Consider the following 7,074-nt stretch of genomic DNA (forward strand, 5'->3'; position numbering starts at 1 on the left):
CGACCAAGTGGGATTTATCCCCGGGATGCAAGGGTGGTTCAACATTCGCAAATCAATCAATGTGAGAGAACACATTAATAACAGGAGGGAGAAAAACCATATGGTCCTCTCAATTGATGCAGAAAGATTGAGAATTTGTATTTGTATTTGACAAAATACAACATCCTTTCCTGATTAAAACTCTTCAGAGTATAGGGATAGAAGGAACATTCCCCAAGTTCATAAAATCCATCTATGAAAAATCCGCAGCGAATATCATCCTCAATGGGGAAAAGCTGAGAGCCTTTCCCTTAAGATTAGGAACAAGTCAAGGATGCCCACTCTTGCCACTATTGTTCAACATAGTACTAGAAGTCCTAGCAACAGCAATCAGACAACAAAAAGAAATAAAAGGTATTCAAATTGGCAAAGAAGAAGTCAAACTCTCTCTTTTCACAGATGACATGACACTTTATGTGGAAAACCCAAAAGACTCCACCCCCAAATTACTAGAACTCATACAGCAATTCACTAATGTGGCAGGATACAAAATCAATGCATAGAAATCAGTTGCTTTCTTAAACACTAACAACGTAACTGTAGAAAGAGAAATTAGAGAAACAATTCCATTTACAATAGCACCAAAAGCATAAGATACCTCGGAATAAACCTAACAAAAGAGGTGAAGGATCTATACTCTAGGAACTACAGAACACTCATGAAAGAAATTGAAGAAGACACAAAAAGATGGAAAAACATTCCATGCTCATGGATCGGAAGAATAAACATTGTTAAAATGTCTATGCTACCCAGAGCAATCTATACCTTCAATGCCATCCGGATCAAAATTCCAACGACACTTTTCCAAGTGCTAGAACAAACAATCCTAAAATTTGTATGGAATCAGGAAAGACCCCAAATCGCCAAGGAAATGTTGAAAAAGTAAAACAAAGCTGGGGGCGTCACGTTGCACCATTTCAAGCTATATTACAAAGCTGTGATCACCAAGACAGCATGGTACTGGCACAAAAACAGACATATAGACCAATGGAGCAGAATAGAGAACCCAGATATGGACCCTCAACTCTATGGTCAAATAATCTTTGACAAAGCAGGAAAAAACATGCAATGGAAAAAAGACAAGTCTCTTCAATAAATGGTGCTGGGAAAATTGGACAGCCACATGCAGAAGAATGAAACTCGACCATTCTCTGACACCATTCACAACAATAAACTCAAAGTGGATGAAAGACCTCAATGTGAGACAGGAATCCATCAAAATCCTAGAGGAGAACATAGGCAGTAACCTCTTTGACATCGGCCACAGCAACTTCTTTCAAGAAACATCTCCAAAAGCTAGTGAAACAAAAGCAAAAATGAACTTTTGGGACTTCATCAAGATAAAAAGCTTCTGCACAGCAAAGGAAACAGTCAACAAGACAAAGAGGCAACCCACAGAATGGGAGAAGATATTTGCAAATGACACTACAGATAAAGGGCTGGTATCCAAGATCTATAAAGAACTTCTCAAACTCAACATCCAAAAAACAAAGAGTCAAGTCAAAAAGTGGGCAGAAGATGTGAAAAGACACTTCTCTGAAGAAGACATACAAATGGCTAACAGACACATGAAAAAATGTTCATCCTCATTAGCCATCAGGGAAATTCAAATCAAAACCACATTGAGCTACCACCTTACACCAGTTAGAATGGCAAAAATGGACAGGGAAAGAAACAACAAATGTTGGAGAGGTTGTGGAGAAAGGGGAACCCTCTTACACTGTTGGTGGGAATGCAAGTTGGTACAGCCGCTTTGGAAAACAGTTTGGAGGTTCCTCAAAAATTTAAAAATAGAGCTACCCTATGACCCAGCAATTGCACTACTGGGTATTTACCCCAAAGACACAGATGTAGTGAAAAGAAGGGCCACATGCACCCCAATGTTCATAGCAGCAATGTCCGCAATAGCCAAACTGTGGAAAGGGCTGAGATGCCCTTCAACAGATGAATGGATAAAGAAGATTTGGTCCATATATACAATGGAATATTACTCAGCCATCAGAAAGGACGAATACCCAACTTTTACATCCACATGGATGGGACTGGAGGAGATGATGCTAAGTGAAATAAGTCAAGCAGAGAAAGTCAATTATCATATGGTTTCACTTATTTGTGGAACATAAGGAACAGCAGGGAGGACATTAGGAGAAGGAAGGGAAAAATGAAGGGTGGGAAATTGGAGGGAGAGACGAACCATGAGAGACTATGGACTCTGAGAAACAAACAGGGTTCTAGAGGGGAGGGGGAGGGGGGATGGGTTAGCCCGGTGATGGGGGTATTAAGGAGGGCACGTACTGCATGGAGCACTGGGTGTTATACGAAAACAATGGATTGTGGATCACCACATGAAAGACTAATGATGTATTGTGTGGTGACTAACATAACATAATAAAATTTTAAAAAACAAAAAAAAAAGAATTGCTGAAAGCTATCAACCCACAAAAGTAAGATAGCTCCAAACAGGGCTACGTACATGAAAAAACCCACCTGGGCACATCATAGTCAAAATGCTGAAAACGAATTAGAAAGAGAAAATATTAAAATGAGCCAGAGTGGGGGGAAAAAAACATTTCGTATAAGGAACAGGGACACAAAACAATGCAGATTTCTCATTAGAAACATAGAAACCAGAACACAATGGAATAGTGAATTATTTTCCTGATCTGTCCTCCAGGGCATCTTTTTTCTTTTTTAGCTTTTTGAGGTATAAGTGATATACAAAAAAATGCACACTTTTAATATATACATCCTGATGAGTGTGGACCTATGAATATATACCCATGATACCATCAGCACAAACTAAGCACTAAATATAGCCATTGCTTCCCAAAATGTCTTTTTGTGCATGTTTTTGGTGATGGTTTCCTTTTTTGTTTGTTTTTTGTTGTTTGTTTGATTTGTGAAAAGGATACACTGTACAACAAAGTACCAATGGTTAACAATGCAGTATTGTGCGCTTTAAAAATACGTGGAGTACTATTTTTATTTATTTTTATTAGTGGACTAATATTTTTAAAGTGAGAAAGGAAAAAACCCTGCCAATTGGCATTACCATATTCATCAAAAATAGTCTTTATAAACAGAGGCAAAACAAAGATATTTTCAAACAGGTAAAACGTGAGATAATTCATATCCAGTAGATTTTCACTGTAAGAAATACTGAAAGAAATTTTTCAACTTGAAGGTAAGACACCAGAAGGAAGCTCAGTTCTATCAGTAGGAATAAGGAACATGAAGAAAAGCAAAACTGTGGATAAATACAAAGTGTCTTTTTTTTTTATTATCTGTGTATGTGTGTATGAGCACATGGGTACACATACCCAGGCCCATATATATGCACACAAAGAAGCAATTGGCTGTTAAAAGCAAAAGTAGTAACAATGTATCACGAGTTTTAAATATCATGGCTTAGAAATTTAAAAACCAATGTGACAGCAAGAGCACAAAGGTGGCAGGTGTTCTAAGTGGGACTCTTAGAAAGTTCTTACATTACACTAAAAGTTGTGCGATGTTATCTGAAGGTCAAGCTTCCTGTGTCATAGATGTCTATTTGTGTCTTTTAATCTCTAAAGCAACCACTATAAAATAACACAAAGAAATAGATTTTATTTTTTTATTTTTATTTTTTAAGATTTTATTTATTTATTTGACAGAGAGAGACACAGTGAGAGAGGAACACAAGCAGCGGGAGTGGGAAAGGGAGAAGCAGGCTTCCTGTGGAGCGGGGAACCCGATGTGGGTGCTATCCCAGGACCCTGGGATCATGACCTGAGCCGAAGGCAGACACTTAATGACTGAGCCACCCAGGCACCCCAAGAAATAGATTTTAAAAGTTTAGTATTTAAGATGAAGAGAAATGCAAAACTTCCTCCTGAGATTTTTTTTTTTTCTTAGAGAGAGAGAGAAAGAGAGCAAGTAAGGCGGGGGGAGGGGCAGGAGGAGAGGGAGAGAGAGAATCTCAAGCAGACTCCATGCTGAACATGAGCGCTACTTGAGACTCCATCTCATTGACCCTGAAATCATGACCTGAGCTGAAATCAAGAGTCAGACACTTAACTGACTGAGCCACCCAGGTGCCCCTTCCTCCTGAGATATTTTAATGCATTTATCTAAGATACTTACTATGTCTTGACCCCCTGGTCCAACAGTTTTCGTTTTTTGGTTTTTTTAAATGGGCATTTGATAAAATGCTTTTTAACTTTTTTCCATATTGCCTTTATTTAAACTATGCTTTATTCACTCAGAGTAATAGTCAGTCTTATGGGTGTTCAGTTCGCTGAAACACACACATATAGTTGTGTAACCATCACTGCAGTTCAGACCCAGAACATTCCTATCATTGTCTGGAATTACCTCCTGCTGATGCTTTACTGTCACTCTCTCCCTGCTCACTCCCAGTCTCCGCAGCCGCTGATGTGCTTTCTGCTCCTAAAATTCTTTGAAAATTAAAAGGTGGGGTGAGATACACCACGCAAACAGTAAGCCTAAGAAAGCGGTTGTTGTCACATAAATGTTGGGAAAGGTGGTTGGCTGGGGACAAGAGGGATGAAGACATTTTATAATGATAGAAGTGTCCATTTCTCAAGAATATACATTCAGTATGCATTTAAGAATACAGCTTTGTGGGGGGCGCCTGGGTGGGTCAGTTAGTGAAGCGTCTGCCTTGGGCTCAGGTCATGATCTCAGGGTCCTCGGATGGAGCCTTAGTCAGGCTCTCAGCTCAGTGGGGAGCCTGCTTCTCCCTCTCCCTCTGCTTCTCCCCCTGCTTGTACTTTCTGTCTCTTTCAAATGAGTAAATAAAATCTTAAAAAAAAAAAAAGAATAGAGCTTTGTGAAACACATATAACCAAAGGGAAAAAGTGACAGATTCACTATTATAGTTGGGAATTTGGGTGCCACTCTCTGAGTAATCAATAAAACAAGTAGATAAAAATCAGCAAAGATAGAATATCAGAGCAATCAATCCCAAGGTTTCTCCAATCAGTGATATTAACATTTTCTGTTGGATAATTCTTGGGGCAGGAGAGTTTCTGTGGATTGTAGGATGTTTGCACCTTAGCGGACCTTCTACCTGTGAGGTGTCAGGACCAACCTCGCCCCAAGCTGTGATAACCGAAAATGTCCACAGGCATTGCCCAGTATCCCCTGAAGGAGGCACAAACCGCCCCCGGTTGAGATCCATTGACGGAAGCATATGCTCGGGCATGAGACAGTCTAAATCATTTTCCAAGGTGTTGAACGCACCCACAAGATGTGCTCTGAACAAAAATGGAATTCATTTAGAAAATTCCAGTAAGATTCAGATATCTGGAAAATCCCCAAATATTTGCCAACTAGACAATGCTTTCCTAAGTAGCCCATGGTCAAAAAAGAAAAGAAATCACAATGGAAATCAGAAAACAGTTCCCACTGTCCACACAGGCACACATAACATGAAACACATCATGGGACAGGGACGAGGAAGTGCTTGGGGGGCAACCACCAGCCTTAGTGCCAACATTAGGGGAAAATTGTACAATCAGTAACTTCAGCTTCTGTGTAAGAAGCTCAAAAACTCAGAGAAAAATCAATACTGAATAAATTATAAAAGCGAAATAAAAATAAGAGCAAAAACCCAATGAGCCGGTAAAAGGAGGGATCGAGGTGATCATCAGAGTCTCGGTGAGTGGGGCAGAGGCGGAGCCACACCCCAGAACTTCCAAGCCTCTGAGCCTAGAGGCGAGGGTGTGGGCTCGCTCCTTCCTCCAGAACCTGCTCTGCAGCCTGGAGGAGAATCAGCTGGATGTTGGGAGATGCAGGCCTCTGGGGGTGGGGTGCCCAAAGGCAGGATAATATAGAGCTGCCTGAGGCTCACACCCTTAAATGGTCTGAGACTCTCAACCGCGTGGGTGGCCAAGAAAGTGACTCAATCTGGCAGCTCTGACAGTTAAAAATTGTTTCCCCGGGCAAAACATCAGCCTCCCTGCACTTCGCTTTCATCCTCTGTAGAAGAGGGAGCCTAGTGACGCCTAACGTGCATGGTCGTGGTGAGGACAGATTAGGAAGATGTAGGTTTCGGCCTGACTGGTAGCATGCACACCACACCTGCGACATTCTGAGGCCATCCTCATCTGAAGCAGAAGGCCGTGCCGCCCGACACACTGTGTTCTCCTGTCTCACCCAGCTCTTGCTCCTTCTCTGCCTGACCCGGTCCCTCCTGGATGCCAGGGCAGCCAGCTCGCTGAGCCGAGGCCACCTTTAGGAGTCACAGTTAGAATGGGTCCAAATTCTGTAAACTGACAGCTAGCAAAGAGCCAGGCGCTTTCTGCGGCCAACCGAAAGAAGGAGTAAGCCATCACTGGAAGGCCAACTGAATACGGGCTTCCAGAAGCCCCTTGGCTCCAGGCAGCACCATCTGGGCTCGCTGGGGAGCATGCTCGCTGTCTCTCTGGGTCTTTAGCTCTGTCTCTCTGTCTCTGTCTCTCTCTGGGTCTATCTCTGTCTGTCTCTCTCTCCGTGCCCCCTCTGGGGTGGCAAGCCAAGTGACGGAACATCAGCTAAACCACTTCCAGCTGAGTTTCCTTCCCAACCTCCCCTGTATCCTGCAACCCCCACTCCCAGGTATGTTCCCTGAGCCTCAGGGCGCCAGGGCCTCAGGCATGCAGACCCCCAAAGGGAGGGAGGGGTAGCACTCACCAAACAAACACTTATCAAAGGCTCACCCATTGCTTCCCTGACCCTGAGCTGTGTGCATGTGCCCCACCCCACCCCCCCACACACTGCCCCCTCTGGAATCTCCCCTGGGCTCCTGCCCTGGCCCTGCTCCCCTCACTTCATTGCCCTAAGGGCTTCTCTCTCAGGATCTCTGATTGTACCACCCCCATCCTTGGGCCTCACCACACTGGTGGGCACGGGGGGGCTGGGCTGCACACGAGGTCTGCTTGCCTTGCCCGAATGTCCCTACGGCCAGCCAGGGCTCAGCCCAGCTGCCACACGGAGACCTGGCTCTCCATCTTCTCCTGCTCCCCAGAGCTGGACAGACTTACATCCAGACCC

Source organism: Zalophus californianus, chromosome 4 (assembly GCF_009762305.2).
Source record: "Zalophus californianus isolate mZalCal1 chromosome 4, mZalCal1.pri.v2, whole genome shotgun sequence".
Classification (NCBI taxonomy): domain Eukaryota; kingdom Metazoa; phylum Chordata; class Mammalia; order Carnivora; family Otariidae; genus Zalophus; species Zalophus californianus.